We start from the raw sequence: 22,346 nt of genomic DNA on the forward strand, positions 1-22,346 counted from the left end.
CATTCCAGTGTTAAACAAGAAAGATTCTCATTTAATCCTCCGTGGGTGAGAATTTGAGTTTGAGAATTGGAGACCAAAATGATGAGTTGCACTGACTGGTTTATGAACGTCTATTCATTTAGCGTTTTAATGACCATGTTTGCACACTGATTGGTGTAAAAAAATAAAATAAAACTAAATAATAATAATCTAGCACACCTGTGCAGGTTTGACATGACATGACAGGTAGCTGTCTTGTGGGTGGTGCTGAATCCTGTTAAATGACATGAGGGTCTCATGCCTATACACAAGGGTGTGTCATTGCTGTTGCTTGACCATGCATTGGTTTCTGTGGTCAGTGAATGATAAAAACAAAATTTACCATCCATTGATGGATGGGAAATCCGCCATGAGGCATTTGTTTTTAGAAACTGCTGCTCACAACCAATGTTGCAATGGAGTGTCTCCATCTGCTGGTGGTATTGGAAAGGCATTAGTGCTATGACAGGGTCTGAAGAAGAAGAAGAAGAAGAAGAAGAAGAAGAAGAAGAAGACGGAAAAAAATATATATAAAAAGAAAAAGAGAGAGAGAGAGAGAGACTGACTTAGTTAGCGAGTGAGTGAGAGAGTGAGAGTGAGTGAGAGTGAATGAGTGAGTGAGTGATTGAGTGAGTGAGTGAGTGAGTGAGAACAAATGAGTTAAAGCAAGTGAGTGAGAGAGATCGAATGAATGAAAGTCTGAATGACAGAAAGAAAAAAGGATGAAGAAAGAAGCATGAAGAAAAAAAAATGTATATGGAGTTGCTGACATGAGTGCAATCTACAAAGCCGTTGAGGCTGATCCTCATGGGAGGATTATTGCACCAGGACCCTTAGCACTTTTAAAATGCCATTCAATGCCACGGGCTAGATGTAAACTGCAGATGACCATGTTGTGGTAGTTACCATGGATACCCAAGTGATGTGTGAGCTAACACATAGGCCCAACAGATTCCAAGAAGGCCAGAATCACCAGCGGCACCACCATCGATTGTCAGGTCACCCGGATTCAGCAAATACCAGAGTCCAAAATGATGCAGGTTTATACTGTTAATTTTCAGTTTATCGTTACAGTTGGTGTTATTCCATGTCGGAAGGGACGCAGCTACAGCCAGTGGGGTAACTAGAGACAGGCAGGCAGCTATGTGCAACAAAGGTAGGCGTGTTGTTTTCATATGCAGATCTGAAATATTGTCTTATATGCAAGAGGAGGAGTGATGGGGGTTCAGGCAAAAGCCAGGCTATGGATTGCATTGCTAAATGCTCCATCAGAGTGCAATGGTCGCCTGTCCTTTTTTTAAGTGATGATGTGGGTTTAGCCTGTGCTGTATGTATGTATGGGTGGCTGACTGCCACCCACCCAGAAAGTGTATGGAAGGCTGGTTGGCTGCCAGCCTTCCTTCCATTCCTATGAGTAATGTGAGTGCTCATGAAGGGGACATGGTTGGGTCCACCCCTTTCCCGGTTATCCCCTCTAGGCCTTTTGGCTTAGATCAAGTGTAAAAAAAGAAAGGATCTTGCGACAGATCGCATCCTGAGGCACGTTTTTTTTTGTGTGAATACTTGCACTTGGGTGACTTGTGAGCACATACTGATACATACGTTCCCTATCTGGGGACCATAAATTAAATGGATTTTTGAGAAAGGGAGCTGATTTGGAAGCTTGCTTCTGTCGCCCTATGCATTGACCCGATGTGGCAGTATCTTCGGGTAGTGAACAGTGCACCACCCCATTCCAGTGTTAAACAAGAAAGATTCTCATTTAATCCTCCGTGGGTGAGAATTTGAGTTTGAGAATTGGAGACCAAAATGATGAGTTGCACTGACTGGTTTATGAACGTCTATTCATTTAGCGTTTTAATGACCATGTTTGCACACTGATTGGTGTAAAAAAATAAAATAAAACTAAATAATAATAATCTAGCACACCTGTGCAGGTTTGACATGACATGACAGGTAGCTGTCTTGTGGGTGGTGCTGAATCCTGTTAAATGACATGAGGGTCTCATGCCTATACACAAGGGTGTGTCATTGCTGTTGCTTGACCATGCATTGGTTTCTGTGGTCAGTGAATGATAAAAACAAAATTTACCATCCATTGATGGATGGGAAATCCGCCATGAGGCATTTGTTTTTAGAAACTGCTGCTCACAACCAATGTTGCAATGGAGTGTCTCCATCTGCTGGTGGTATTGGAAAGGCATTAGTGCTATGACAGGGTCTGAAGAAGAAGAAGAAGAAGAAGAAGAAGAAGAAGAAGAAGAAGAAGAAGACGGAAAAAAATATATATAAAAAGAAAAAGAGAGAGAGAGAGAGAGACTGACTTAGTGAGCGAGTGAGTGAGAGAGTGAGAGTGAGTGAGAGTGAATGAGTGAGTGAGTGATTGAGTGAGTGAGTGAGTGAGTGAGTGAGAACAAATGAGTTAAAGCAAGTGAGTGAGAGAGATCGAATGAATGAAAGTCTGAATGACAGAAAGAAAAAAGGATGAAGAAAGAAGCATGAAGAAAAAAAAATGTATATGGAGTTGCTGACATGAGTGCAATCTACAAAGCCGTTGAGGCTGATCCTCATGGGAGGATTATTGCACCAGGACCCTTAGCACTTTTAAAATGCCATTCAATGCCACGGGCTAGATGTAAACTGCAGATGACCATGTTGTGGTAGTTACCATGGATACCCAAGTGATGTGTGAGCTAACACATAGGCCCAACAGATTCCAAGAAGGCCAGAATCACCAGCGGCACCACCATCGATTGTCAGGTCACCCGGATTCAGCAAATACCAGAGTCCAAAATGATGCAGGTTTATACTGTTAATTTTCAGTTTATCGTTACAGTTGGTGTTATTCCATGTCGGAAGGGACGCAGCTACAGCCAGTGGGGTAACTAGAGACAGGCAGGCAGCTATGTGCAACAAAGGTAGGCGTGTTGTTTTCATATGCAGATCTGAAATATTGTCTTATATGCAAGAGGAGGAGTGATGGGGGTTCAGGCAAAAGCCAGGCTATGGATTGCATTGCTAAATGCTCCATCAGAGTGCAATGGTCGCCTGTCCTTTTTTTAAGTGATGATGTGGGTTTAGCCTGTGCTGTATGTATGTATGGGTGGCTGACTGCCACCCACCCAGAAAGTGTATGGGAGGCTGGTTGGCTGCCAGCCTTCCTTCCATTCCTATGAGTAATGTGAGTGCTCATGAAGGAGACATGGTTGGGTCCACCCCTTTCCCGGTTATCCCCTCTAGGCCTTTTGGCTTAGATCAAGTGTAAAAAAAGAAAGGATCTTGCGACAGATCGCATCCTGAGGCACGTTTTTTTTTGTGTGAATACTTGCACTTGGGTGACTTGTGAGCACATACTGATACATACGTTCCCTATCTGGGGACCATAAATTAAATGGATTTTTGAGAAAGGGAGCTGATTTGGAAGCTTGCTTCTGTCGCCCTATGCATTGACCCGATGTGGCAGTATCTTCGGGTAGTGAACAGTGCACCACCCCATTCCAGTGTTAAACAAGAAAGATTCTCATTTAATCCTCCGTGGGTGAGAATTTGAGTTTGAGAATTGGAGACCAAAATGATGAGTTGCACTGACTGGTTTATGAACGTCTATTCATTTAGCGTTTTAATGACCATGTTTGCACACTGATTGGTGTAAAAAAATAAAATAAAACTAAATAATAATAATCTAGCACACCTGTGCAGGTTTGACATGACATGACAGGTAGCTGTCTTGTGGGTGGTGCTGAATCCTGTTAAATGACATGAGGGTCTCATGCCTATACACAAGGGTGTGTCATTGCTGTTGCTTGACCATGCATTGGTTTCTGTGGTCAGTGAATGATAAAAACAAAATTTACCATCCATTGATGGATGGGAAATCCGCCATGAGGCATTTGTTTTTAGAAACTGCTGCTCACAACCAATGTTGCAATGGAGTGTCTCCATCTGCTGGTGGTATTGGAAAGGCATTAGTGCTATGACAGGGTCTGAAGAAGAAGAAGAAGAAGAAGAAGAAGACGGAAAAAAATATATATAAAAAGAAAAAGAGAGAGAGAGAGAGAGACTGACTTAGTGAGCGAGTGAGTGAGAGAGTGAGAGTGAGTGAGAGTGAATGAGTGAGTGAGTGATTGAGTGAGTGAGTGAGTGAGTGAGAACAAATGAGTTAAAGCAAGTGAGTGAGAGAGATCGAATGAATGAAAGTCTGAATGACAGAAAGAAAAAAGGATGAAGAAAGAAGCATGAAGAAAAAAAAATGTATATGGAGTTGCTGACATGAGTGCAATCTACAAAGCCGTTGAGGCTGATCCTCATGGGAGGATTATTGCACCAGGACCCTTAGCACTTTTAAAATGCCATTCAATGCCACGGGCTAGATGTAAACTGCAGATGACCATGTTGTGGTAGTTACCATGGATACCCAAGTGATGTGTGAGCTAACACATAGGCCCAACAGATTCCAAGAAGGCCAGAATCACCAGCGGCACCACCATCGATTGTCAGGTCACCCGGATTCAGCAAATACCAGAGTCCAAAATGATGCAGGTTTATACTGTTAATTTTCAGTTTATCGTTACAGTTGGTGTTATTCCATGTCGGAAGGGACGCAGCTACAGCCAGTGGGGTAACTAGAGACAGGCAGGCAGCTATGTGCAACAAAGGTAGGCGTGTTGTTTTCATATGCAGATCTGAAATATTGTCTTATATGCAAGAGGAGGAGTGATGGGGGTTCAGGCAAAAGCCAGGCTATGGATTGCATTGCTAAATGCTCCATCAGAGTGCAATGGTCGCCTGTCCTTTTTTTAAGTGATGATGTGGGTTTAGCCTGTGCTGTATGTATGTATGTATGGGTGGCTGACTGCCACCCACCCAGAAAGTGTATGGGAGGCTGGTTGGCTGCCAGCCTTCCTTCCATTCCTATGAGTAATGTGAGTGCTCATGAAGGGGACATGGTTGGGTCCACCCCTTTCCCGGTTATCCCCTCTAGGCCTTTTGGCTTAGATCAAGTGTAAAAAAAGAAAGGATCTTGCGACAGATCGCATCCTGAGGCACGTTTTTTTTTGTGTGAATACTTGCACTTGGGTGACTTGTGAGCACATACTGATACATACGTTCCCTATCTGGGGACCATAAATTAAATGGATTTTTGAGAAAGGGAGCTGATTTGGAAGCTTGCTTCTGTCGCCCTATGCATTGACCCGATGTGGCAGTATCTTCGGGTAGTGAACAGTGCACCACCCCATTCCAGTGTTAAACAAGAAAGATTCTCATTTAATCCTCCGTGGGTGAGAATTTGAGTTTGAGAATTGGAGACCAAAATGATGAGTTGCACTGACTGGTTTATGAACGTCTATTCATTTAGCGTTTTAATGACCATGTTTGCACACTGATTGGTGTAAAAAAATAAAATAAAACTAAATAATAATAATCTAGCACACCTGTGCAGGTTTGACATGACATGACAGGTAGCTGTCTTGTGGGTGGTGCTGAATCCTGTTAAATGACATGAGGGTCTCATGCCTATACACAAGGGTGTGTCATTGCTGTTGCTTGACCATGCATTGGTTTCTGTGGTCAGTGAATGATAAAAACAAAATTTACCATCCATTGATGGATGGGAAATCCGCCATGAGGCATTTGTTTTTAGAAACTGCTGCTCACAACCAATGTTGCAATGGAGTGTCTCCATCTGCTGGTGGTATTGGAAAGGCATTAGTGCTATGACAGGGTCTGAAGAAGAAGAAGAAGAAGAAGAAGAAGAAGACGGAAAAAAATATATATAAAAAGAAAAAGAGAGAGAGAGAGAGAGACTGACTTAGTGAGCGAGTGAGTGAGAGAGTGAGAGTGAGTGAGAGTGAATGAGTGAGTGAGTGATTGAGTGAGTGAGTGAGTGAGTGAGAACAAATGAGTTAAAGCAAGTGAGTGAGAGAGATCGAATGAATGAAAGTCTGAATGACAGAAAGAAAAAAGGATGAAGAAAGAAGCATGAAGAAAAAAAAATGTATATGGAGTTGCTGACATGAGTGCAATCTACAAAGCCGTTGAGGCTGATCCTCATGGGAGGATTATTGCACCAGGACCTTAGCACTTTTAAAATGCCATTCAATGCCACGGGCTAGATGTAAACTGCAGATGACCATGTTGTGGTAGTTACCATGGATACCCAAGTGATGTGTGAGCTAACACATAGGCCCAACAGATTCCAAGAAGGCCAGAATCACCAGCGGCACCACCATCGATTGTCAGGTCACCCGGATTCAGCAAATACCAGAGTCCAAAATGATGCAGGTTTATACTGTTAATTTTCAGTTTATCGTTACAGTTGGTGTTATTCCATGTCGGAAGGGACGCAGCTACAGCCAGTGGGGTAACTAGAGACAGGCAGGCAGCTATGTGCAACAAAGGTAGGCGTGTTGTTTTCATATGCAGATCTGAAATATTGTCTTATATGCAAGAGGAGGAGTGATGGGGGTTCAGGCAAAAGCCAGGCTATGGATTGCATTGCTAAATGCTCCATCAGAGTGCAATGGTCGCCTGTCCTTTTTTTAAGTGATGATGTGGGTTTAGCCTGTGCTGTATGTATGTATGGGTGGCTGACTGCCACCCACCCAGAAAGTGTATGGGAGGCTGGTTGGCTGCCAGCCTTCCTTCCATTCCTATGAGTAATGTGAGTGCTCATGAAGGGGACATGGTTGGGTCCACCCCTTTCCCGGTTATCCCCTCTAGGCCTTTTGGCTTAGATCAAGTGTAAAAAAAGAAAGGATCTTGCGACAGATCGCATCCTGAGGCACGTTTTTTTTTGTGTGAATACTTGCACTTGGGTGACTTGTGAGCACATACTGATACATACGTTCCCTATCTGGGGACCATAAATTAAATGGATTTTTGAGAAAGGGAGCTGATTTGGAAGCTTGCTTCTGTCGCCCTATGCATTGACCCGATGTGGCAGTATCTTCGGGTAGTGAACAGTGCACCACCCCATTCCAGTGTTAAACAAGAAAGATTCTCATTTAATCCTCCGTGGGTGAGAATTTGAGTTTGAGAATTGGAGACCAAAATGATGAGTTGCACTGACTGGTTTATGAACGTCTATTCATTTAGCGTTTTAATGACCATGTTTGCACACTGATTGGTGTAAAAAAATAAAATAAAACTAAATAATAATAATCTAGCACACCTGTGCAGGTTTGACATGACATGACAGGTAGCTGTCTTGTGGGTGGTGCTGAATCCTGTTAAATGACATGAGGGTCTCATGCCTATACACAAGGGTGTGTCATTGCTGTTGCTTGACCATGCATTGGTTTCTGTGGTCAGTGAATGATAAAAACAAAATTTACCATCCATTGATGGATGGGAAATCCGCCATGAGGCATTTGTTTTTAGAAACTGCTGCTCACAACCAATGTTGCAATGGAGTGTCTCCATCTGCTGGTGGTATTGGAAAGGCATTAGTGCTATGACAGGGTCTGAAGAAGAAGAAGAAGAAGAAGAAGAAGAAGAAGAAGAAGACGGAAAAAAATATATATAAAAAGAAAAAGAGAGAGAGAGAGAGAGACTGACTTAGTGAGCGAGTGAGTGAGAGAGTGAGAGTGAGTGAGAGTGAATGAGTGAGTGAGTGATTGAGTGAGTGAGTGAGTGAGTGAGAACAAATGAGTTAAAGCAAGTGAGTGAGAGAGATCGAATGAATGAAAGTCTGAATGACAGAAAGAAAAAAGGATGAAGAAAGAAGCATGAAGAAAAAAAAATGTATATGGAGTTGCTGACATGAGTGCAATCTACAAAGCCGTTGAGGCTGATCCTCATGGGAGGATTATTGCACCAGGACCCTTAGCACTTTTAAAATGCCATTCAATGCCACGGGCTAGATGTAAACTGCAGATGACCATGTTGTGGTAGTTACCATGGATACCCAAGTGATGTGTGAGCTAACACATAGGCCCAACAGATTCCAAGAAGGCCAGAATCACCAGCGGCACCACCATCGATTGTCAGGTCACCCGGATTCAGCAAATACCAGAGTCCAAAATGATGCAGGTTTATACTGTTAATTTTCAGTTTATCGTTACAGTTGGTGTTATTCCATGTCGGAAGGGACGCAGCTACAGCCAGTGGGGTAACTAGAGACAGGCAGGCAGCTATGTGCAACAAAGGTAGGCGTGTTGTTTTCATATGCAGATCTGAAATATTGTCTTATATGCAAGAGGAGGAGTGATGGGGGTTCAGGCAAAAGCCAGGCTATGGATTGCATTGCTAAATGCTCCATCAGAGTGCAATGGTCGCCTGTCCTTTTTTTAAGTGATGATGTGGGTTTAGCCTGTGCTGTATGTATGTATGGGTGGCTGACTGCCACCCACCCAGAAAGTGTATGGGAGGCTGGTTGGCTGCCAGCCTTCCTTCCATTCCTATGAGTAATGTGAGTGCTCATGAAGGGGACATGGTTGGGTCCACCCCTTTCCCGGTTATCCCCTCTAGGCCTTTTGGCTTAGATCAAGTGTAAAAAAAGAAAGGATCTTGCGACAGATCGCATCCTGAGGCACGTTTTTTTTTGTGTGAATACTTGCACTTGGGTGACTTGTGAGCACATACTGATACATACGTTCCCTATCTGGGGACCATAAATTAAATGGATTTTTGAGAAAGGGAGCTGATTTGGAAGCTTGCTTCTGTCGCCCTATGCATTGACCCGATGTGGCAGTATCTTCGGGTAGTGAACAGTGCACCACCCCATTCCAGTGTTAAACAAGAAAGATTCTCATTTAATCCTCCGTGGGTGAGAATTTGAGTTTGAGAATTGGAGACCAAAATGATGAGTTGCACTGACTGGTTTATGAACGTCTATTCATTTAGCGTTTTAATGACCATGTTTGCACACTGATTGGTGTAAAAAAATAAAATAAAACTAAATAATAATAATCTAGCACACCTGTGCAGGTTTGACATGACATGACAGGTAGCTGTCTTGTGGGTGGTGCTGAATCCTGTTAAATGACATGAGGGTCTCATGCCTATACACAAGGGTGTGTCATTGCTGTTGCTTGACCATGCATTGGTTTCTGTGGTCAGTGAATGATAAAAACAAAATTTACCATCCATTGATGGATGGGAAATCCGCCATGAGGCATTTGTTTTTAGAAACTGCTGCTCACAACCAATGTTGCAATGGAGTGTCTCCATCTGCTGGTGGTATTGGAAAGGCATTAGTGCTATGACAGGGTCTGAAGAAGAAGAAGAAGAAGAAGAAGAAGAAGAAGAAGACGGAAAAAAATATATATAAAAAGAAAAAGAGAGAGAGAGAGAGAGACTGACTTAGTGAGCGAGTGAGTGAGAGAGTGAGAGTGAGTGAGAGTGAATGAGTGAGTGAGTGATTGAGTGAGTGAGTGAGTGAGTGAGAACAAATGAGTTAAAGCAAGTGAGTGAGAGAGATCGAATGAATGAAAGTCTGAATGACAGAAAGAAAAAAGGATGAAGAAAGAAGCATGAAGAAAAAAAAATGTATATGGAGTTGCTGACATGAGTGCAATCTACAAAGCCGTTGAGGCTGATCCTCATGGGAGGATTATTGCACCAGGACCCTTAGCACTTTTAAAATGCCATTCAATGCCACGGGCTAGATGTAAACTGCAGATGACCATGTTGTGGTAGTTACCATGGATACCCAAGTGATGTGTGAGCTAACACATAGGCCCAACAGATTCCAAGAAGGCCAGAATCACCAGCGGCACCACCATCGATTGTCAGGTCACCCGGATTCAGCAAATACCAGAGTCCAAAATGATGCAGGTTTATACTGTTAATTTTCAGTTTATCGTTACAGTTGGTGTTATTCCATGTCGGAAGGGACGCAGCTACAGCCAGTGGGGTAACTAGAGACAGGCAGGCAGCTATGTGCAACAAAGGTAGGCGTGTTGTTTTCATATGCAGATCTGAAATATTGTCTTATATGCAAGAGGAGGAGTGATGGGGGTTCAGGCAAAAGCCAGGCTATGGATTGCATTGCTAAATGCTCCATCAGAGTGCAATGGTCGCCTGTCCTTTTTTTAAGTGATGATGTGGGTTTAGCCTGTGCTGTATGTATGTATGGGTGGCTGACTGCCACCCACCCAGAAAGTGTATGGGAGGCTGGTTGGCTGCCAGCCTTCCTTCCATTCCTATGAGTAATGTGAGTGCTCATGAAGGGGACATGGTTGGGTCCACCCCTTTCCCGGTTATCCCCTCTAGGCCTTTTGGCTTAGATCAAGTGTAAAAAAAGAAAGGATCTTGCGACAGATCGCATCCTGAGGCACGTTTTTTTTTGTGTGAATACTTGCACTTGGGTGACTTGTGAGCACATACTGATACATACGTTCCCTATCTGGGGACCATAAATTAAATGGATTTTTGAGAAAGGGAGCTGATTTGGAAGCTTGCTTCTGTCGCCCTATGCATTGACCCGATGTGGCAGTATCTTCGGGTAGTGAACAGTGCACCACCCCATTCCAGTGTTAAACAAGAAAGATTCTCATTTAATCCTCCGTGGGTGAGAATTTGAGTTTGAGAATTGGAGACCAAAATGATGAGTTGCACTGACTGGTTTATGAACGTCTATTCATTTAGCGTTTTAATGACCATGTTTGCACACTGATTGGTGTAAAAAAATAAAATAAAACTAAATAATAATAATCTAGCACACCTGTGCAGGTTTGACATGACATGACAGGTAGCTGTCTTGTGGGTGGTGCTGAATCCTGTTAAATGACATGAGGGTCTCATGCCTATACACAAGGGTGTGTCATTGCTGTTGCTTGACCATGCATTGGTTTCTGTGGTCAGTGAATGATAAAAACAAAATTTACCATCCATTGATGGATGGGAAATCCGCCATGAGGCATTTGTTTTTAGAAACTGCTGCTCACAACCAATGTTGCAATGGAGTGTCTCCATCTGCTGGTGGTATTGGAAAGGCATTAGTGCTATGACAGGGTCTGAAGAAGAAGAAGAAGAAGAAGAAGAAGAAGAAGACGGAAAAAAATATATATAAAAATAAAAAGAGAGAGAGAGAGACTGACTTAGTGAGCGAGTGAGTGAGAGAGTGAGAGTGAGTGAGAGTGAATGAGTGAGTGAGTGATTGAGTGAGTGAGTGAGTGAGTGAGAACAAATGAGTTAAAGCAAGTGAGTGAGAGAGATCGAATGAATGAAAGTCTGAATGACAGAAAGAAAAAAGGATGAAGAAAGAAGCATGAAGAAAAAAAAATGTATATGGAGTTGCTGACATGAGTGCAATCTACAAAGCCGTTGAGGCTGATCCTCATGGGAGGATTATTGCACCAGGACCCTTAGCACTTTTAAAATGCCATTCAATGCCACGGGCTAGATGTAAACTGCAGATGACCATGTTGTGGTAGTTACCATGGATACCCAAGTGATGTGTGAGCTAACACATAGGCCCAACAGATTCCAAGAAGGCCAGAATCACCAGCGGCACCACCATCGATTGTCAGGTCACCCGGATTCAGCAAATACCAGAGTCCAAAATGATGCAGGTTTATACTGTTAATTTTCAGTTTATCGTTACAGTTGGTGTTATTCCATGTCGGAAGGGACGCAGCTACAGCCAGTGGGGTAACTAGAGACAGGCAGGCAGCTATGTGCAACAAAGGTAGGCGTGTTGTTTTCATATGCAGATCTGAAATATTGTCTTATATGCAAGAGGAGGAGTGATGGGGGTTCAGGCAAAAGCCAGGCTATGGATTGCATTGCTAAATGCTCCATCAGAGTGCAATGGTCGCCTGTCCTTTTTTTAAGTGATGATGTGGGTTTAGCCTGTGCTGTATGTATGTATGGGTGGCTGACTGCCACCCACCCAGAAAGTGTATGGGAGGCTGGTTGGCTGCCAGCCTTCCTTCCATTCCTATGAGTAATGTGAGTGCTCATGAAGGGGACATGGTTGGGTCCACCCCTTTCCCGGTTATCCCCTCTAGGCCTTTTGGCTTAGATCAAGTGTAAAAAAAGAAAGGATCTTGCGACAGATCGCATCCTGAGGCACGTTTTTTTTTGTGTGAATACTTGCACTTGGGTGACTTGTGAGCACATACTGATACATACGTTCCCTATCTGGGGACCATAAATTAAATGGATTTTTGAGAAAGGGAGCTGATTTGGAAGCTTGCTTCTGTCGCCCTATGCATTGACCCGATGTGGCAGTATCTTCGGGTAGTGAACAGTGCACCACCCCATTCCAGTGTTAAACAAGAAAGATTCTCATTTAATCCTCCGTGGGTGAGAATTTGAGTTTGAGAATTGGAGACCAAAATGATGAGTTGCACTGACTGGTTTATGAACGTCTATTCATTTAGCGTTTTAATGACCATGTTTGCACACTGATTGGTGTAAAAAAATAAAATAAAACTAAATAATAATAATCTAGCACACCTGTGCAGGTTTGACATGACATGACAGGTAGCTGTCTTGTGGGTGGTGCTGAATCCTGTTAAATGACATGAGGGTCTCATGCCTATACACAAGGGTGTGTCATTGCTGTTGCTTGACCATGCATTGGTTTCTGTGGTCAGTGAATGATAAAAACAAAATTTACCATCCATTGATGGATGGGAAATCCGCCATGAGGCATTTGTTTTTAGAAACTGCTGCTCACAACCAATGTTGCAATGGAGTGTCTCCATCTGCTGGTGGTATTGGAAAGGCATTAGTGCTATGACAGGGTCTGAAGAAGAAGAAGAAGAAGAAGAAGAAGAAGAAGAAGACGGAAAAAAATATATATAAAAATAAAAAGAGAGAGAGAGAGACTGACTTAGTGAGCGAGTGAGTGAGAGAGTGATAGTGAGTGAGAGTGAATGAGTGAGTGAGTGATTGAGTGAGTGAGTGAGTGAGTGAGAACAAATGAGTTAAAGCAAGTGAGTGAGAGAGATCGAATGAATGAAAGTCTGAATGACAGAAAGAAAAAAGGATGAAGAAAGAAGCATGAAGAAAAAAAAATGTATATGGAGTTGCTGACATGAGTGCAATCTACAAAGCCGTTGAGGCTGATCCTCATGGGAGGATTATTGCACCAGGACCCTTAGCACTTTTAAAATGCCATTCAATGCCACGGGCTAGATGTAAACTGCAGATGACCATGTTGTGGTAGTTACCATGGATACCCAAGTGATGTGTGAGCTAACACATAGGCCCAACAGATTCCAAGAAGGCCAGAATCACCAGCGGCACCACCATCGATTGTCAGGTCACCCGGATTCAGCAAATACCAGAGTCCAAAATGATGCAGGTTTATACTGTTAATTTTCAGTTTATCGTTACAGTTGGTGTTATTCCATGTCGGAAGGGACGCAGCTACAGCCAGTGGGGTAACTAGAGACAGGCAGGCAGCTATGTGCAACAAAGGTAGGCGTGTTGTTTTCATATGCAGATCTGAAATATTGTCTTATATGCAAGAGGAGGAGTGATGGGGGTTCAGGCAAAAGCCAGGCTATGGATTGCATTGCTAAATGCTCCATCAGAGTGCAATGGTCGCCTGTCCTTTTTTTAAGTGATGATGTGGGTTTAGCCTGTGCTGTATGTATGTATGGGTGGCTGACTGCCACCCACCCAGAAAGTGTATGGGAGGCTGGTTGGCTGCCAGCCTTCCTTCCATTCCTATGAGTAATGTGAGTGCTCATGAAGGGGACATGGTTGGGTCCACCCCTTTCCCGGTTATCCCCTCTAGGCCTTTTGGCTTAGATCAAGTGTAAAAAAAGAAAGGATCTTGCGACAGATCGCATCCTGAGGCACGTTTTTTTTTGTGTGAATACTTGCACTTGGGTGACTTGTGAGCACATACTGATACATACGTTCCCTATCTGGGGACCATAAATTAAATGGATTTTTGAGAAAGGGAGCTGATTTGGAAGCTTGCTTCTGTCGCCCTATGCATTGACCCGATGTGGCAGTATCTTCGGGTAGTGAACAGTGCACCACCCCATTCCAGTGTTAAACAAGAAAGATTCTCATTTAATCCTCCGTGGGTGAGAATTTGAGTTTGAGAATTGGAGACCAAAATGATGAGTTGCACTGACTGGTTTATGAACGTCTATTCATTTAGCGTTTTAATGACCATGTTTGCACACTGATTGGTGTAAAAAAATAAAATAAAACTAAATAATAATAATCTAGCACACCTGTGCAGGTTTGACATGACATGACAGGTAGCTGTCTTGTGGGTGGTGCTGAATCCTGTTAAATGACATGAGGGTCTCATGCCTATACACAAGGGTGTGTCATTGCTGTTGCTTGACCATGCATTGGTTTCTGTGGTCAGTGAATGATAAAAACAAAATTTACCATCCATTGATGGATGGGAAATCCGCCATGAGGCATTTGTTTTTAGAAACTGCTGCTCACAACCAATGTTGCAATGGAGTGTCTCCATCTGCTGGTGGTATTGGAAAGGCATTAGTGCTATGACAGGGTCTGAAGAAGAAGAAGAAGAAGAAGAAGAAGAAGAAGAAGAAGACGGAAAAAAATATATATAAAAAGAAAAAGAGAGAGAGAGAGAGAGACTGACTTAGTGAGCGAGTGAGTGAGAGAGTGAGAGTGAGTGAGAGTGAATGAGTGAGTGAGTGATTGAGTGAGTGAGTGAGTGAGTGAGTGAGAACAAATGAGTTAAAGCAAGTGAGTGAGAGAGATCGAATGAATGAAAGTCTGAATGACAGAAAGAAAAAAGGATGAAGAAAGAAGCATGAAGAAAAAAAAATGTATATGGAGTTGCTGACATGAGTGCAATCTACAAAGCCGTTGAGGCTGATCCTCATGGGAGGATTATTGCACCAGGACCCTTAGCACTTTTAAAATGCCATTCAATGCCACGGGCTAGATGTAAACTGCAGATGACCATGTTGTGGTAGTTACCATGGATACCCAAGTGATGTGTGAGCTAACACATAGGCCCAACAGATTCCAAGAAGGCCAGAATCACCAGCGGCACCACCATCGATTGTCAGGTCACCCGGATTCAGCAAATACCAGAGTCCAAAATGATGCAGGTTTATACTGTTAATTTTCAGTTTATCGTTACAGTTGGTGTTATTCCATGTCGGAAGGGACGCAGCTACAGCCAGTGGGGTAACTAGAGACAGGCAGGCAGCTATGTGCAACAAAGGTAGGCGTGTTGTTTTCATATGCAGATCTGAAATATTGTCTTATATGCAAGAGGAGGAGTGATGGGGGTTCAGGCAAAAGCCAGGCTATGGATTGCATTGCTAAATGCTCCATCAGAGTGCAATGGTCGCCTGTCCTTTTTTTAAGTGATGATGTGGGTTTAGCCTGTGCTGTATGTATGTATGGGTGGCTGACTGCCACCCACCCAGAAAGTGTATGGGAGGCTGGTTGGCTGCCAGCCTTCCTTCCATTCCTATGAGTAATGTGAGTGCTCATGAAGGGGACATGGTTGGGTCCACCCCTTTCCCGGTTATCCCCTCTAGGCCTTTTGGCTTAGATCAAGTGTAAAAAAAGAAAGGATCTTGCGACAGATCGCATCCTGAGGCACGTTTTTTTTTTGTGTGAATACTTGCACTTGGGTGACTTGTGAGCACATACTGATACATACGTTCCCTATCTGGGGACCATAAATTAAATGGATTTTTGAGAAAGGGAGCTGATTTGGAAGCTTGCTTCTGTCGCCCTATGCATTGACCCGATGTGGCAGTATCTTCGGGTAGTGAACAGTGCACCACCCCATTCCAGTGTTAAACAAGAAAGATTCTCATTTAATCCTCCGTGGGTGAGAATTTGAGTTTGAGAATTGGAGACCAAAATGATGAGTTGCACTGACTGGTTTATGAACGTCTATTCATTTAGCGTTTTAATGACCATGTTTGCACACTGATTGGTGTAAAAAAATAAAATAAAACTAAATAATAATAATCTAGCACACCTGTGCAGGTTTGACATGACATGACAGGTAGCTGTCTTGTGGGTGGTGCTGAATCCTGTTAATTGACATGAGGGTCTCATGCCTATACACAAGGGTGTGTCATTGCTGTTGCTTGACCATGCATTGGTTTCTGTGGTCAGTGAATGATAAAAACAAAATTTACCATCCATTGATGGATGGGAAATCCGCCATGAGGCATTTGTTTTTAGAAACTGCTGCTCACAACCAATGTTGCAATGGAGTGTCTCCATCTGCTGGTGGTATTGGAAAGGCATTAGTGCTATGACAGGGTCTGAAGAAGAAGAAGAAGAAGAAGAAGAAGAAGAAGAAGAAGAAGAAGACGGAAAAAAATATATATAAAAAGAAAAAGAGAGAGAGAGAGAGAGACTGACTTAGTGAGCGAGTGAGTGAGAGAGTGAGAGTGAGTGAGAGTGAATGAGTGAGTGAGTGATTGAGTGAGTGAGTGAGTGAGTGAGAACAAATGAGTTAAAGCAAGTGAGTGAGAGAGATCGAATGAATGAAAGTCTGAATGACAGAAAGAAAAAAGGATGAAGAAAGAAGCATGAAGAAAAAAAAATGTATATGGAGTTGCTGACATGAGTGCAATCTACAAAGCCGTTGAGGCTGATCCTCATGGGAGGATTATTGCACCAGGACCCTTAGCACTTTTAAAATGCCATTCAATGCCACGGGCTAGATGTAAACTGCAGATGACCATGTTGTGGTAGTTACCATGGATACCCAAGTGATGTGTGAGCTAACACATAGGCCCAACAGATTCCAAGAAGGCCAGAATCACCAGCGGCACCACCATCGATTGTCAGGTCACCCGGATTCAGCAAATACCAGAGTCCAAAATGATGCAGGTTTATACTGTTAATTTTCAGTTTATCGTTACAGTTGGTGTTATTCCATGTCGGAAGGGACGCAGCTACAGCCAGTGGGGTAACTAGAGACAGGCAGGCAGCTATGTGCAACAAAGGTAGGCGTGTTGTTTTCATATGCAGATCTGAAATATTGTCTTATATGCAAGAGGAGGAGTGATGGGGGTTCAGGCAAAAGCCAGGCTATGGATTGCATTGCTAAATGCTCCATCAGAGTGCAATGGTCGCCTGTCCTTTTTTTAAGTGATGATGTGGGTTTAGCCTGTGCTGTATGTATGTATGGGTGGCTGACTGCCACCCACCCAGAAAGTGTATGGGAGGCTGGTTGGCTGCCAGCCTTCCTTCCATTCCTATGAGTAATGTGAGTGCTCATGAAGGGGACATGGTTGGGTCCACCCCTTTCCCGGTTATCCCCTCTAGGCCTTTTGGCTTAGATCAAGTGTAAAAAAAGAAAGGATCTTGCGACAGATCGCATCCTGAGGCACGTTTTTTTTTGTGTGAATACTTGCACTTGGGTGACTTGTGAGCACATACTGATACATACGTTCCCTATCTGGGGACCATAAATTAAATGGATTTTTGAGAAAGGGAGCTGATTTGGAAGCTTGCTTCTGTCGCCCTATGCATTGACCCGATGTGGCAGTATCTTCGGGTAGTGAACAGTGCACCACCCCATTCCAGTGTTAAACAAGAAAGATTCTCATTTAATCCTCCGTGGGTGAGAATTTGAGTTTGAGAATTGGAGACCAAAATGATGAGTTGCACTGACTGGTTTATGAACGTCTATTCATTTAGCGTTTTAAGGACCATGTTTGCACACTGATTGGTGTAAAAAAATAAAATAAAACTAAATAATAATAATCTAGCACACCTGTGCAGGTTTGACATGACATGACAGGTAGCTGTCTTGTGGGTGGTGCTGAATCCTGTTAAATGACATGAGGGTCTCATGCCTATACACAAGGGTGTGTCATTGCTGTTGCTTGACCATGCATTGGTTTCTGTGGTCAGTGAATGATAAAAACAAAATTTACCATCCATTGATGGATGGGAAATCCGCCATGAGGCATTTGTTTTTAGAAACTGCTGCTCACAACCAATGTTGCAATGGAGTGTCTCCATCTGCTGGTGGTATTGGAAAGGCATTAGTGCTATGACAGGGTCTGAAGAAGAAGAAGAAGAAGAAGAAGAAGAAGAAGACGGAAAAAAATATATATAAAAAGAAAAAGAGAGAGAGAGAGAGAGACTGACTTAGTGAGCGAGTGAGTGAGAGAGTGAGAGTGAGTGAGAGTGAATGAGTGAGTGAGTGATTGAGTGAGTGAGTGAGTGAGTGAGTGAGTGAGAACAAATGAGTTAAAGCAAGTGAGTGAGAGAGATCGAATGAATGAAAGTCTGAATGACAGAAAGAAAAAAGGATGAAGAAAGAAGCATGAAGAAAAAAAAATGTATATGGAGTTGCTGACATGAGTGCAATCTACAAAGCCGTTGAGGCTGATCCTCATGGGAGGATTATTGCACCAGGACCCTTAGCACTTTTAAAATGCCATTCAATGCCACGGGCTAGATGTAAACTGCAGATGACCATGTTGTGGTAGTTACCATGGATACCCAAGTGATGTGTGAGCTAACACATAGGCCCAACAGATTCCAAGAAGGCCAGAATCACCAGCGGCACCACCATCGATTGTCAGGTCACCCGGATTCAGCAAATACCAGAGTCCAAAATGATGCAGGTTTATACTGTTAATTTTCAGTTTATCGTTACAGTTGGTGTTATTCCATGTCGGAAGGGACGCAGCTACAGCCAGTGGGGTAACTAGAGACAGGCAGGCAGCTATGTGCAACAAAGGTAGGCGTGTTGTTTTCATATGCAGATCTGAAATATTGTCTTATATGCAAGAGGAGGAGTGATGGGGGTTCAGGCAAAAGCCAGGCTATGGATTGCATTGCTAAATGCTCCATCAGAGTGCAATGGTCGCCTGTCCTTTTTTTAAGTGATGATGTGGGTTTAGCCTGTGCTGTATGTATGTATGGGTGGCTGACTGCCACCCACCCAGAAAGTGTATGGGAGGCTGGTTGGCTGCCAGCCTTCCTTCCATTCCTATGAGTAATGTGAGTGCTCATGAAGGGGACATGGTTGGGTCCACCCCTTTCCCGGTTATCCCCTCTAGGCCTTTTGGCTTAGATCAAGTGTAAAAAAAGAAAGGATCTTGCGACAGATCGCATCCTGAGGCACGTTTTTTTTTGTGTGAATACTTGCACTTGGGTGACTTGTGAGCACATACTGATACATACGTTCCCTATCTGGGGACCATAAATTAAATGGATTTTTGAGAAAGGGAGCTGATTTGGAAGCTTGCTTCTGTCGCCCTATGCATTGACCCGATGTGGCAGTATCTTCGGGTAGTGAACAGTGCACCACCCCATTCCAGTGTTAAACAAGAAAGATTCTCATTTAATCCTCCGTGGGTGAGAATTTGAGTTTGAGAATTGGAGACCAAAATGATGAGTTGCACTGACTGGTTTATGAACGTCTATTCATTTAGCGTTTTAATGACCATGTTTGCCCACTGATTGGTGTAAAAAAATAAAATAAAACTAAATAATAATAATCTAGCACACCTGTGCAGGTTTGACATGACATGACAGGTAGCTGTCTTGTGGGTGGTGCTGAATCCTGTTAAATGACATGAGGGTCTCATGCCTATACACAAGGGTGTGTCATTGCTGTTGCTTGACCATGCATTGGTTTCTGTGGTCAGTGAATGATAAAAACAAAATTTACCATCCATTGATGGATGGGAAATCCGCCATGAGGCATTTGTTTTTAGAAACTGCTGCTCACAACCAATGTTGCAATGGAGTGTCTCCATCTGCTGGTGGTATTGGAAAGGCATTAGTGCTATGACAGGGTCTGAAGAAGAAGAAGAAGAAGAAGAAGAAGAAGAAGAAGAAGACGGAAAAAAATATATATAAAAAGAAAAAGAGAGAGAGAGAGACTGACTTAGTGAGCGAGTGAGTGAGAGAGTGAGAGTGAGTGAGAGTGAATGAGTGAGTGAGTGATTGAGTGAGTGAGTGAGTGAGTGAGTGAGAACAAATGAGTTAAAGCAAGTGAGTGAGAGAGATCGAATGAATGAAAGTCTGAATGACAGAAAGAAAAAAGGATGAAGAAAGAAGCATGAAGAAAAAAAAATGTATATGGAGTTGCTGACATGAGTGCAATCTACAAAGCCGTTGAGGCTGATCCTCATGGGAGGATTATTGCACCAGGACCCTTAGCACTTTTAAAATGCCATTCAATGCCACGGGCTAGATGTAAACTGCAGATGACCATGTTGTGGTAGTTACCATGGATACCCAAGTGATGTGTGAGCTAACACATAGGCCCAACAGATTCCAAGAAGGCCAGAATCACCAGCGGCACCACCATCGATTGTCAGGTCACCCGGATTCAGCAAATACCAGAGTCCAAAATGATGCAGGTTTATACTGTTAATTTTCAGTTTATCGTTACAGTTGGTGTTATTCCATGTCGGAAGGGACGCAGCTACAGCCAGTGGGGTAACTAGAGACAGGCAGGCAGCTATGTGCAACAAAGGTAGGCGTGTTGTTTTCATATGCAGATCTGAAATATTGTCTTATATGCAAGAGGAGGAGTGATGGGGGTTCAGGCAAAAGCCAGGCTATGGATTGCATTGCTAAATGCTCCATCAGAGTGCAATGGTCGCCTGTCCTTTTTTTAAGTGATGATGTGGGTTTAGCCTGTGCTGTATGTATGTATGGGTGGCTGACTGCCACCCACCCAGAAAGTGTATGGGAGGCTGGTTGGCTGCCAGCCTTCCTTCCATTCCTATGAGTAATGTGAGTGCTCATGAAGGGGGCATGGTTGGGTCCACCCCTTTCCCGGTTATCCCCTCTAGGCCTTTTGGCTTAGATCAAGTGTAAAAAAAGAAAGGATCTTGCGACAGATCGCATCCTGAGGCACGTTTTTTTTTGTGTGAATACTTGCACTTGGGTGACTTGTGAGCACATACTGATACATACGTTCCCTATCTGGGGACCATAAATTAAATGGATTTTTGAGAAAGGGAGCTGATTTGGAAGCTTGCTTCTGTCGCCCTATGCATTGACCCGATGTGGCAGTATCTTCGGGTAGTGAACAGTGCACCACCCCATTCCAGTGTTAAACAAGAAAGATTCTCATTTAATCCTCCGTGGGTGAGAATTTGAGTTTGAGAATTGGAGACCAAAATGATGAGTTGCACTGACTGGTTTATGAACGTCTATTCATTTAGCGTTTTAATGACCATGTTTGCACACTGATTGGTGTAAAAAAATAAAATAAAACTAAATAATAATAATCTAGCACACCTGTGCAGGTTTGACATGACATGACAGGTAGCTGTCTTGTGGGTGGTGCTGAATCCTGTTAAATGACATGAGGGTCTCATGCCTATACACAAGGGTGTGTCATTGCTGTTGCTTGACCATGCATTGGTTTCTGTGGTCAGTGAATGATAAAAACAAAATTTACCATCCATTGATGGATGGGAAATCCGCCATGAGGCATTTGTTTTTAGAAACTGCTGCTCACAACCAATGTTGCAATGGAGTGTCTCCATCTGCTGGTGGTATTGGAAAGGCATTAGTGCTATGACAGGGTCTGAAGAAGAAGAAGAAGAAGAAGAAGACGGAAAAAAATATATATAAAAAGAAAAAGAGAGAGAGAGAGAGACTGACTTAGTGAGCGAGTGAGTGAGAGAGTGAGAGTGAGTGAGAGTGAATGAGTGAGTGAGTGATTGAGTGAGTGAGTGAGTGAGTGAGAACAAATGAGTTAAAGCAAGTGAGTGAGAGAGATCGAATGAATGAAAGTCTGAATGACAGAAAGAAAAAAGGATGAAGAAAGAAGCATGAAGAAAAAAAAATGTATATGGAGTTGCTGACATGAGTGCAATCTACAAAGCCGTTGAGGCTGATCCTCATGGGAGGATTATTGCACCAGGACCCTTAGCACTTTTAAAATGCCATTCAATGCCACGGGCTAGATGTAAACTGCAGATGACCATGTTGTGGTAGTTACCATGGATACCCAAGTGATGTGTGAGCTAACACATAGGCCCAACAGATTCCAAGAAGGCCAGAATCACCAGCGGCACCACCATCGATTGTCAGGTCACCCGGATTCAGCAAATACCAGAGTCCAAAATGATGCAGGTTTATACTGTTAATTTTCAGTTTATCGTTACAGTTGGTGTTATTCCATGTCGGAAGGGACGCAGCTACAGCCAGTGGGGTAACTAGAGACAGGCAGGCAGCTATGTGCAACAAAGGTAGGCGTGTTGTTTTCATATGCAGATCTGAAATATTGTCTTATATGCAAGAGGAGGAGTGATGGGGGTTCAGGCAAAAGCCAGGCTATGGATTGCATTGCTAAATGCTCCATCAGAGTGCAATGGTCGCCTGTCCTTTTTTTAAGTGATGATGTGGGTTTAGCCTGTGCTGTATGTATGTATGGGTGGCTGACTGCCACCCACCCAGAAAGT

General features: G+C 43.3%; 12 pseudogenes; all 12 read left to right on the top strand.

Annotated features, from left to right (window-relative positions):
- The first annotated feature begins 1,485 nt into the window (after positions 1–1,485).
- Positions 1,486–1,749, top strand: LOC130312227 (U2 spliceosomal RNA; annotated as a pseudogene).
- Positions 1,750–3,247: 1,498 nt separating this feature from the next.
- On the top strand, positions 3,248–3,511 carry LOC130312228 (U2 spliceosomal RNA; annotated as a pseudogene).
- Positions 3,512–4,988: 1,477 nt separating this feature from the next.
- LOC130312229 (U2 spliceosomal RNA) lies at positions 4,989–5,252 on the top strand (annotated as a pseudogene).
- Positions 5,253–6,727: 1,475 nt separating this feature from the next.
- On the top strand, positions 6,728–6,991 carry LOC130312230 (U2 spliceosomal RNA; annotated as a pseudogene).
- Positions 6,992–8,476: 1,485 nt separating this feature from the next.
- LOC130312232 (U2 spliceosomal RNA) lies at positions 8,477–8,740 on the top strand (annotated as a pseudogene).
- A 1,482-nt stretch (positions 8,741–10,222) lies between these two features.
- LOC130312233 (U2 spliceosomal RNA) lies at positions 10,223–10,486 on the top strand (annotated as a pseudogene).
- A 1,475-nt stretch (positions 10,487–11,961) lies between these two features.
- On the top strand, positions 11,962–12,225 carry LOC130312234 (U2 spliceosomal RNA; annotated as a pseudogene).
- A 1,478-nt stretch (positions 12,226–13,703) lies between these two features.
- LOC130312236 (U2 spliceosomal RNA) lies at positions 13,704–13,967 on the top strand (annotated as a pseudogene).
- Positions 13,968–15,456: 1,489 nt separating this feature from the next.
- LOC130312246 (U2 spliceosomal RNA) lies at positions 15,457–15,721 on the top strand (annotated as a pseudogene).
- Positions 15,722–17,212: 1,491 nt separating this feature from the next.
- On the top strand, positions 17,213–17,476 carry LOC130312237 (U2 spliceosomal RNA; annotated as a pseudogene).
- Positions 17,477–18,963: 1,487 nt separating this feature from the next.
- On the top strand, positions 18,964–19,227 carry LOC130312238 (U2 spliceosomal RNA; annotated as a pseudogene).
- Positions 19,228–20,712: 1,485 nt separating this feature from the next.
- LOC130312239 (U2 spliceosomal RNA) lies at positions 20,713–20,976 on the top strand (annotated as a pseudogene).
- The last annotated feature ends 1,370 nt before the right edge of the window (positions 20,977–22,346 follow it).

This window comes from Hyla sarda, unplaced genomic scaffold (assembly GCF_029499605.1).
Source record: "Hyla sarda isolate aHylSar1 unplaced genomic scaffold, aHylSar1.hap1 scaffold_1709, whole genome shotgun sequence".
Taxonomy (NCBI): domain Eukaryota; kingdom Metazoa; phylum Chordata; class Amphibia; order Anura; family Hylidae; genus Hyla; species Hyla sarda.